Source organism: Leopardus geoffroyi, chromosome X (genome assembly GCF_018350155.1).
Source record: "Leopardus geoffroyi isolate Oge1 chromosome X, O.geoffroyi_Oge1_pat1.0, whole genome shotgun sequence".
NCBI classification, from domain to species: Eukaryota; Metazoa; Chordata; class Mammalia; order Carnivora; family Felidae; genus Leopardus; species Leopardus geoffroyi.
Window position 1 is genome coordinate 37,020,661 of NC_059343.1, and position 10,965 is coordinate 37,031,625.

The 10,965-nt window shown below is 38.7% G+C and overlaps 1 non-coding gene across 1 annotated transcript; it reads left to right on the top strand.

Moving 5' to 3' along the window:
- The first annotated feature begins 10,346 nt into the window (after positions 1 to 10,346).
- Positions 10,347 to 10,453, top strand: LOC123595482. The gene has a single exon (XR_006711185.1). It is a non-coding gene; the product is annotated as a U6 spliceosomal RNA (small nuclear RNA).
- Positions 10,454 to 10,965: the final 512 nt, after the last annotated feature.

Consider the following 10,965-nt stretch of genomic DNA (forward strand, 5'->3'; position numbering starts at 1 on the left):
GGACTTGTCAGTGCCGTATTTACCCCAATGTGTACTGTAAATCTCCAAGGAGGGAAAATCAGTGGTCACAGAGAGCTAGTGATTGCTGTTTAGTCATTGAAATACTGCTCTATTTCAGTGACTGGTGAAATAACAGATCATTTTGTCAGTCATCAATGGCATCCTCTCTTGACTGGGCTATTGTGTTTTGGTTTGGATTCCCCCCCAAAGCATATCTTATGAGTATATCTGACTGGAGAACTTTATTTGAGACATAATGTCAGGAAGCACTACTAGGGACATAGGGGACTGAGACAGGGAAGAGAAAACAGCCAATAGAGTGTGTTAATGTGGGTAATTGTGGATCAGGCTTGCTAAGGACCTCTAGGTGAGGATATAGAACATCTTACTTGACAGGCAAGGAAGCTGAAGAACTTATCAACCAACTCTCCTGTGTCTGTCTGAGGGTAGTGTGTAGAGAACAGTGATTCCCAAGGGGATATGGGTTGATTGCCAACATTGTCTGGTACATATTGTAAACAGATTTGCAAAAGGTCATGCATATCACATTTACACTGTGTATTTCTTGTCTGTGTTCCTTTTGTCCCTCATACTGCTGCTTCTTGAAATCCTACCAACCTTCACATTCTATGTCAAGTAGTATGTCCTCCAGAAACTCTTCCTTAATTTTTCCAGCTATAAATGATACTCATTCTGTTTACCTTCATAGCATTAGTTTTAAACCCTTACTTGAATAACTTTGCTCTTCTCTCATGCAATTTCCTCCTATTGCATTATAGTTATTCATAATTAAATCTATCTCTCTTACCAAGACACTTAACCCTTGAAGGGAGGGATATATCTCATTCATCTTTCTAAACTTGCAACACTTAGCACAGTGGCTTGGGCAGGACAGGAGCACAATCAATGTTTGTTGAATGACTGAAGGTCTTCAGATTCTATCACAAAAACAGCATTAGCAAAGTCTGATTTAATACATGAAGAATTCAGTTGTTACTTCTACAAGTAAGTGGATGGCTTGAATCATTTATTCTTGGAACAGTCATTCTCATTTGTTGGATGGAGTTTGTATCTGGATGGCCAAACATTTAAATAAATGCCAGGAGGGGCTGGGAAATTTCCTATTCCATCTGGACTGCAAGACACGTGTATGGGTGGGTCTGTTCTGAAGGCATGTTTAGAAGTAGTTAAGTATGTCCTTGGGAATTTTCTGATTTTATTCAGGCAGATGTTTTCTCTAACTAGTATTGGTCTTTGTTTAGATAAATAGGAAAGTCAGGATAGTTCCCTTTGGCTTTTTTAATAGAAAAAGCTGTGTTTCTTCTGCATTCATAATGAATGTTTATAGTCATTTTTATATATTAAATGCTATTAATCAAGAGAAGTAATCTGAGTTAAGCTACTGCCCTAAATAAGTAAAAAACGGGGGTGTAATTGGAAATGGCTTCCCCTCTCCTATTTTTGTACTGTTCTACTTAATATTTGGCAGATGGAGTATGAATAGAAATGCTTAAGTTGGAATGCTTTATGGGGTTTTAAACTGTTGTTAATTAGTCGTGAAATAATTTTAATTACTTAAAAATTCCATTATGACAGTGCTTCAAATATGTGTCACATATTGGCAAACTATTATAGACCATTGTCTTGTAAACTATTTTATTTACACTTATATTGATGGGAAGAAAAATAAGGTGAATATATTTAATATATTTATAGAGAAGTGATTTGACAGGGTTAAGAAAATCTATTTACCTCAAATTGGGCTATAAAAATCCATAAGCCTTTGGGTTTTTATCAGTGGTTCAAAGCGATTACTTTTTAGAAAATGGAAAAAGTAATGTGAAGGGAAGAGGAACATCAACTGAGTGTAAGCACCTTCCTCCAGATTCTTCTTTTTACCATTTCAATTCCTTAAAAATTTTTTTAAGTTTATTTATTTATTTTGAGAGAGAGAGAGAACACGCAAGCAAGTGGGGGAGTTGGCAGAAAGAGAGATCATGACCTGAGCCGAAACCAAGAGTTGGATGCTTAATCAACTGAGCCACCCAGGCGTTCCACTATTTCAATTCTTTATTTCAGCTATTTGCACTTTTGTTCCTAGTCCAGAAGAAGGAGGTGACAGTCATGGCTATCAAAAGTAGCCTTTTAAAAGCTGTAGGAAGATTTGTTGAGGAAGGCTAATGTTATATATAAGGAATTGGAGAGTAAAGAGAGATTCATTCCTTTATTCATTAATCATTCGAATATTTGTTGAATTAATAAATGAAATATTAAGACACAGTTCTTAGCTTCCAGAGATTTATGTCAGTAGGAGACAGAACACATGTAGTCATATGGCTATTATAAAACATAGACTATTTGAGCACGTGAAGATAGGTTAGAAAATATTAAAAAAAAACACACAAGAGGGAGAATCACTTCAAGTCTGGGGGGTAGTGTGGTGGTGGAATCTAGGAAGACTTCTTTAAAGAGGTAGCATTTGAGTCCTATCTTGAAAAGTGAGTAGAATTTTAATAGGTAGGAGAATATTTATAAGAGATACATTACCCTTTTCTCCTTCCTCTAACTGTACCTTCTCCTGTACAGCCCAAGTATGCTGGGGACAGCTGGCCCCATTCCAAGCTCCAGGGACAGCCTTCCAAGCAGATCAGCATCTTCTGTTCCCAAGGCTGAAGTAGAGAAAGGTCCAGGGCAATCAATGGGTCAGAAACACAGGTGAGGTTTCTGCATCAGCGATCTGGGCTGGAGGAGGATCAAGAACTGGAAGTTGAAGTGATTGGTCAGTGGAGCTGTAAGAGTGCTGGGGACTTGGATGGAATAGCAAAGGTCCTGGATCTATCACTTTGGTGGGGGAAGTTGATCCCATTCAGAATGGTATCAGATTTGACTAACAGAGGGAAATGATTCCCAAGGCATGTCCGGAATCCAATGCCTTTTAACGCACTGGCTTGGTTCCACCTGATCATTCAGCCTAGTTTTAACATGACAACCCCCACCCCCCAACACTGTGATTAATTCTTCAATTGTATCTTCATGAATTTATCAGATCTGTCCACTTCTCTCTGTCCCCACTGCTGATAGTCCAATTTCCCCCTAATTACTTCTCATCCATATGACTGCAATCCTCTACTAAGTGATCTCCCTGGCTTCTTCCCATTTCAGAATGACCTTTCCAAAACAAAAATCTTGTAATGCTAGTCCCATGCCTTGTCTTTCATCACTTCTCAACCTCCATCTATGCCATAGTGTCTCTGAGCATGTGACGGCTTCCTAAATATAACAGTACTCTTTACCTGTACATGTGATGGTTCTTTGCCCATAACCATTGTGTCTCCTTCCCTCTACCCCCAGCTTATGCCCTAAGCCTCTCTCAATATGAATATTTGGGGCCTCTTCCCAATTCCCAATCTACTGAGACTCTAAGGGGGTTGATGCATTTAGTCTCCTTCTGTGGCTGTAGAGGTGAACAGTGCACAGCAGAGCATTGACTGGTTGCAGTGAATTAAGTGTTTTAAAAAATGGAGTGCAAGACTGACCTCTATTCTGGCTTTTGCCCCAACTCTCATGAAGTTAACAGTGAGTGAGGGCAGAGCATTGGAGGACAGGCTGGCCATTAACCAAGGTCAAGACAGCCAGAAGTCAGGGTCTAGAGGGACATGGGCTGTAGAGCAGTCAAGGGCTTTGAAACAAGAGTGGGAGAGCAAACCGTTGAAGGCTCTGGACTCTAATGCCTCCCCTATCTTCTAGATTTGTCTTCCCCAGCTTGTCTGCACCACCCTCATCTCCCAAAGGTGGCTGATGTGAAATTATCTTGGTGCTTAAGGGGACTGCTCTGCATTATTTTTGAATCTCCTCATGAAATTTAATAACAGATACTTCTAGTTTTGAAAAAAGTTTGCATTTTGAAAAACTTGCCCAGCAACATTCATGTCTAAATTAATTTTGTTCTATAGGTAGAGAGGGCTAATTAATTAATTCATAAGAATGCGTTTTTTAGAATAATTCCTCTCTTGCCTCATGCTGTGTGGAATTTTAACTAAGCACCAGATAAATTAGTTCTGCCTTTGTGGCGTTTTCCATAGCTAATGTTTTACAACTGTTCAAAAACCTAATCAGTCATTGTAAGACAGCAGTTTTTGCAGCTGCATTACAAAGAAAGTGGCATGGTCTGGATTTGTCATCTTCCCCAATCTTGATGTTTTGGCAGTTGGACTCTTATTAATAAAGACTAAATACACTCAGTTACTCAACAACAGTTTACTGAGCATTTAGTATAAACAACACATTGTGTTAGGCACTGGCAGGGATACAAGTGTGCAAAAGGGCTCATTGCAACTCTCAGGGAGAGAATCTGGTAGGGAATATAAGACACAGAGAAAAAGGAAAAAACAGAAGGAAAGAGGTATAAAGGGCAGTAGTTATTCCATTGGAGCACTTGAAGAAGAGTTATTGGAGTCTATAGGGAGCAGAGGTGAGGAGGGAGGAAAGGAATGTCTAGGCAGAGAGAATTCCATGAGCAAAAGCTCAATGGTAAGAAAATACAGGCCTTGTTTAGGGAGTGCAAAGGGAGTATTTGGTATTTGGGAAATGTTGATTGGGGCAGAGTACCCAAGGCTTTTAAAACATGCTGATGTGATTGCTTATTTTTATTTTTTATTTTTTGTCAGTAGTTCTTACAATGAGATCTACAGACCTACAAGATTCATGTACTTTCTTTTAGACTATTTTTACAACAACAATGGATTCTTTCTCATTCATATTATATGTACATTATGGGTCCACTGTGGCTCTGTTTCACTCTAGGACACAAGCTATTGCTACGGCATCCATCTGGAGCATTTCTGGTTGGCAGGGCAGAAGGAAAATATGGAAAGTCACGCCATATCATTTAAAGCTTTTGTTCAGAAGTGATGCATATCATTGGCCAAATACAGTCTACGAGAACTAAGAAAGTTTTATTTTTTTAGATTATCACCTAAAAAAATGTTGATGTAATTTGGAGGACCTGCACATTCACCTTTAGACCGACAACAGCCTTGACATTTCAAAACTATGTTGGCTTCAATGATTAGCTCACATCAAATAGTACCGCTGGGTTGTTTTATGAGTGCTCCCTGGACTATCAGAGGCAATTGGAGAAAGTAAATGATCCTGATGTTTTTGCCCCAGTTGAAGCCAAATGACATCACCAGTGTACAATGAAGATGTCTCAGGGCTTTGAACACAGAAGTGGAAGGATTTAGTCATCACAGGTGCATTGCAATATAAGTGTGCCAAACAACAACAGCAACAGCAAACAAATGTGTGCCATAGCATTTCTACTATATTTATGTTTAAGATGATAATTTAGTTTGGGGCACCTGGGTGGCTCAGTCGATTAAGTGTCCGACTTCAGCTGAGGTCATGATCTCGCAGTCTGTGAGTTCGAGCTCTGCATCGGGCTCTGTGCTGACAGCTCAGAGCCTGGAGCCTGCTTCAGATTCTGTGTCTCTCTCTCTCTCTGCCCCTCTCCCACTTGCATGCACTCTCTCTCTCTCTCAAAAATAAATAAACATTAAAAAAATGTTTAAAAAGACGATAATTTAGTTTAAGCTAAGTATCATTAATCATGTTAAAATAACGTTTGACAGGATTTTTAAGGTTTCATTTAATTTAATTTTTTATTTATTTTTAATTATTTTTAATTATTTATTTTTATTTTGTAAGCGGGCTCTGTGCCCAGCATGGGGCCCGAGCTAATGACCCTGAGATCAAGACCCGCATGCTCTACCAACTGAGCCAGGCCAGCATCCCTAAATTAGTGCTATTAATTTGACATTTATTGGTTTGATGGTTTTGTTTTTATTTAGTTTGTAAAGTTATTTTAGTTTATGATTGTATAAGACATCTAAACATAAAGAGTTTATGACACTTTTATATTTTCTGTAGGTAAAATGCTGATAAAAAGTGCTTTAAAGAACTCCCCCCCCCCCTTTTAAAGGGATAGCCAGGCATTACTAAGATTTGAGGAATATTGAGGTAGGCAGTGAGAATGCATTGGAGAATTTTGTGGATGTGAGAGAGGTGGTTAGGGCTGTGCCCAAGAAACCTGATCTGACAACAATATGTATTGTTTACTAGAGAAAGAAAAGACTGGGAGAGGAGGCAGAATGTGATTTCAAGAATCCAGGTGTGTGGTAGGAAGAGTTTATGGGAATGGAAAAGAAGGGATAGATGGACAAGATGTTGGCAGAAGCATCAATGGGAAGTTTTCAGGGTCTACTCTGATGTAATGGAGGGGAGGAGAGGAAGGAATCAAGGCTCTCTTGAGATTTTTATTCCCTGTAAAAAAAAAAAAAAAGAAAATAGGAGAACCATGAGCAGAAGAAGCTAGAGAAATCGAGAATCCGTTTAGCAAAGACAGAGTTTAATTTTATTTAAAATTTTAAAAAAGATTTTATTTTACCTTTTAAAAGTTTATTTATTTATTTTGACAGCAAGAGAGAGCACACATGAGTGAGTGGGGGAGGGGCAGAGAGAGAGGGAGAGAGAATCCCAAGCACCACAGGGCTGAACTCACAAAGCTCATGATCTGAGCTGAAACCAAGAGCTGGATGCTCAACTGACTGAGCCACCCAGGCACCCCTAAAAGATTTTGTTTTTAAGCAATCTCTATACCCAACACAAGGCTCAGACTTACAACCCTGAAATCAAGAGTCACACTACACCCACTGAGCCAGCTGGGTGCCCCAATAGAATTTAACTTTTGACATGATATTTAACCTGTTAATAATAGTTTTCAAATAAGTCAATACATTTAAAAGATATAAAAGTAAAGAAGAAAAATAATGCTTTTTGAGTAAGGGATGCTAGTATACTAGTTTACCTATAAACAGTATTATTTTTTTGTCTCCAGTACCTAGAACATTGCTTGGCACATATAATGCATTTGATAAATGTTAGATGAACTGAATTAGTTGAAATGAATTAAGTAGGACTCTTTGAAAAGATTAATCACTTTGATGTCTTCTTCTGGCATTACAGCTAAATAAGAGCTTCGAAGAACCCTGCTGTTTCAGAGCAAATAATATTCTGCATAGAACATACTTCTTGAGACATTGCTTGTTTTCCCAGAGGAAGGGGATATATATATTCAGGGAGCACTCCCAATATACCATTGAACTAGAGCAGGAATGGCAGGGAACCAGGACCAGGGAAGGGAGCCGTGGGGGGAGGCAGACTCTCCCTGAAAATATGTGGCAACAGAGGCGTTGCTGTTGGGATAGTGAGCCTTGGGACAATGAGAAGGTAGGGAAGATGACTCCTGCACTGAGCCAAGCCCTTCAAGCTGAAGTAAGCCCTTGGCTTCTTGGAAGAAGCAGAAGCACACGCTCTTTAGAGGAAAGCTTTGCCAGATTTTGCCCACCAAACTCCCACTAATTAAATGGAGATGGTGAGCTCTCAGTCAAAGATTATGAAACCCATGGTAAGGAAATTCAGAAAGATTGAAAACCAGCGGGAACAACAAATAGTAGATTTGGACTCTTCAAGGATGGAGATATTCAAGTGATCGGGTATTGAGCATAGAGCAGTTGGGTTTAAGGAAATAAAGGGCACAATGGTAAATCTAAGCATACAACAAGATTCTATCAGGAATGACCAGGCAAAATTGAAAAAAAAATTTAAATCTGGGAAATAAAAAATACAAGTGTTGAGATAAAAAAAAAATTCAGTAGCAGATTAAACAGCATATTAGACAAAGATGGAAAACAGTAAAGAGAAATAGAGTGCTCCAGGGTATATATACATATATATGTATATACATACATATATACATATATATATATATATATATATATATATACATACATATATATATAAAAAAACCCAAACCTCCAAATATTTATCTACAGAAAAATGGATTAAAGGATGTTATAGTTATAAAATGGAGTAATAAAAAGCACTGAAAATGAATCACCTGTTGAGGGGCCTGGGTGGCTCAGTCGGTGAAGCATCACACTATTGATTTCCACTCAGGTCGTGAGCTCACGGTTGTGAGATCGAGTCCTGCATTGGGCTCTGTGCTGAGCCTGGAGCCTGCTTGGGATTCCCTCTCTCCCCCTCTCTCTCTGTCCTTCCCCACCCTCTCAAAATAAACATTAAAAAAATGAACTGTATTTCCAAGCAACAACATAGATTATTCTTGGAAGCATAATCTTAAGTGAAAAAAAAATCAACTTCCAAAACCTCATATAAAAAGCTGTGTTTGCTTTTTAGTGCTCAAAATGAGGAAACTCAATAGCATAGTGTTTAGGTGCACATATATCATAGATAAAACTATAAAAGAGGAATAGAATGATAAACCAAATTTAGGATGGTAAATGCTTCTGGTAGGGAGGTCAGAGGATTAGTTAGGAAAGAGTGCGTAGGTAGATGCAAATTGTTTACAATTTTATAATGCTTAAGTAGTAATTTTGTTGATTTTTATTATATTCCTATGCTTTATTATTTATTTAAATGGTATAGTTTTCTTGTCCATGCATGAAACATATAAAAATATAAAAAGAAACAAAATATTTTAAAATTAACCTTTTACAAATTGGGAGTCATTGTTTTCTGAGTGAGCCGTTTGATTTGACCATAATTTTCATCTAGCTTCCTCAAGTAATCCACCCTTTCCTCAAGTTCTTTATTCATAATAGTTTCTGTGGCATACTCATTTTTTTCTGGGACAAAACCCAAAGGAAACCTTTGATCATTTTTGTTTAACGGTTTCTCCTCCAAAAAATGTTAGTCACATGAAACTGCCAAAAGATTTAAACAGTCCCCAATGAAACATCTGTTACCCACCCCCCCCCCAAAAAAGTCTTTTAGACCATGTCATTATGATGCAATAGTTCTTTTGAAAAAATTTAACTTCATTTTATTTCCATAGGTCTGTCATGTTCTGCGATGTATTGGTTCAAGTCGCCTAGGAAGATGAAAAATCTGATAAAGGAAATTCTGAGTTAAAAAATGACACATACAGACCAAGTGACAGTGGCTTCTGAAGAAAAATCTTGCATGTCCTCCTTCTTCCCCTTTTGGGCATAGCTGTCCTTTTCTCTCTAATTTGGACATCCTAGGAAATGATTTTCCAAGAAGTGCCTTCTGTTAGGAAAATCTATTGAGATGTCTCTGGGTTCTCCACTTTGACACCCAAGCTGCTAATCTCTGCTGCAGAAAGTGGTGCAAGCTTGAGGACCATGTCATTCGTGATAATGGCCTCTAGCTTCACCTGGCCTGCACTACCATGCCAATATGCCTACCCCAGCAGCACTGTTCTGTTTTCAAGAGATGGAATGAACCTATAACTCCACAGAGACAACAGACACCGGCTAGGCATGAAGTCCCTTCGTCTTATACCCCATCTCTCTAAATTGAGGGTTTTCCAGTTCTTATCTTATGTTGGCTCTCTGTAGCATTTAATGCTACTGACCTTGCTGGACAGGAAATGTAAGTTTAGTGAGCAAGAGTGAGATTGTAGGGTGGGGACTGGGTGAACCAAAGAGCTGATTTTTGCTGTGTGAGAATGTGAACTGATGATCTTCTGGGCTTTCTAAAGATACCGGAGCTATGGATGTTAACTAGCTACAGAAGCCCAGAAAACATCCATCCCTTGTGATTTCCCGTATGATGGAGACTTTGCCTGTTTCTTCCATGCTCAATTCTGGTTATCTTAAGGAATCTGTTGTGGCTTCAGCCACAGCTGGACTACAATGCCTTCCCCTCTTCACCTGCTTTTGCTGGAATTGTGGGAGCAGTTTTCTGTGTTGGAGACCAGATGCCTTTTCTTGTAGAAATGCTCAATTACAGTTGGACCAGAACCCTTAGTGCAGTGTAATCCTTCAGATACGTTGTGGGTTAAAGAGGCATGCAACTCTGCTTTTGCGTGGGAATCTAAACAACCTTTCATGACATTGCTTCTAGGGGAAAATGCAGTTTGAGTTCCAAATAATTGCCTTATAAACAAACACATTCAGTGCCTGTGTTGGGAACTGCCTGTTCTGTGAGCTAAGAAGTTAGTTGTTTTTTACAAAGTGGATTTTCCCCTTCTGTCCTTAGATCAGCCATGCTTTTCTGAATCATGTGTTGTGTGTTTTACATCAATTAAAATAATTTTCTCTGAAATTATACTAGAACACCTGTTCATTCATCCATCAATGTGTCTATCCACTTCTTTGAACAGTATGCTCATTTTTAATGTGCTATTGATATAGTATTTATTAAAGTCTTTCTACTTTTTACTACTCTTGTACCTGCTAAGGATTTTTGTTGGCATTGAGTGTATGTAGTTTTCATGCACGAAAGCTAAATGGAAAGTTTCAGTACTCGCTTTGGCAGCACAGATACTAAAATTGGAACGATGCAGAGAAGATTAGCATGGCCCCTGAGCAAGGATGACATACGAATTTGTGAAGCGTTCCAGATTTTCCAGATGTGTAAGTAGAACTTTTGTTAAATCAAAAAAAGAAAAAAGAAGAAAGAAAGTTTCATTGGTCTATACGATTGTCTGCTATATGCTAGGGTCTTCCAGGGCAGGACTAAGTCAGTCTCCTTTGCACCCTTTTTGCTGAAGAAGTCTTTTCTTGCACTGAACTGAAACACCATAGTTCTGACCTGTTTTGAAATACATTACCATGGCACTTGGCAATGAAGAACTTACCTCATTATAGCTGTCTTTCTTGGCCACTGAGATCAATCAGGTTCAAATCTAGATTAGGTGATTATTGCTTTCAAGAATAAAGAAATTCTTTCATATCCTTGTGGTAGGCACTGGCTTGTTCATCACACACATTTCCTCCTCTAATGTGAGTGCATTTCCCAAGATCCTTTGTAGTGAGAGGTGGCCAAGTTCTAGGCAATGAAAGGTGAATGGAAATGAGCGTGCCACTTCCAGGCTCTGGCTGACAGACACTTCCCTGTATAACTTCCCATGCTCTTTCC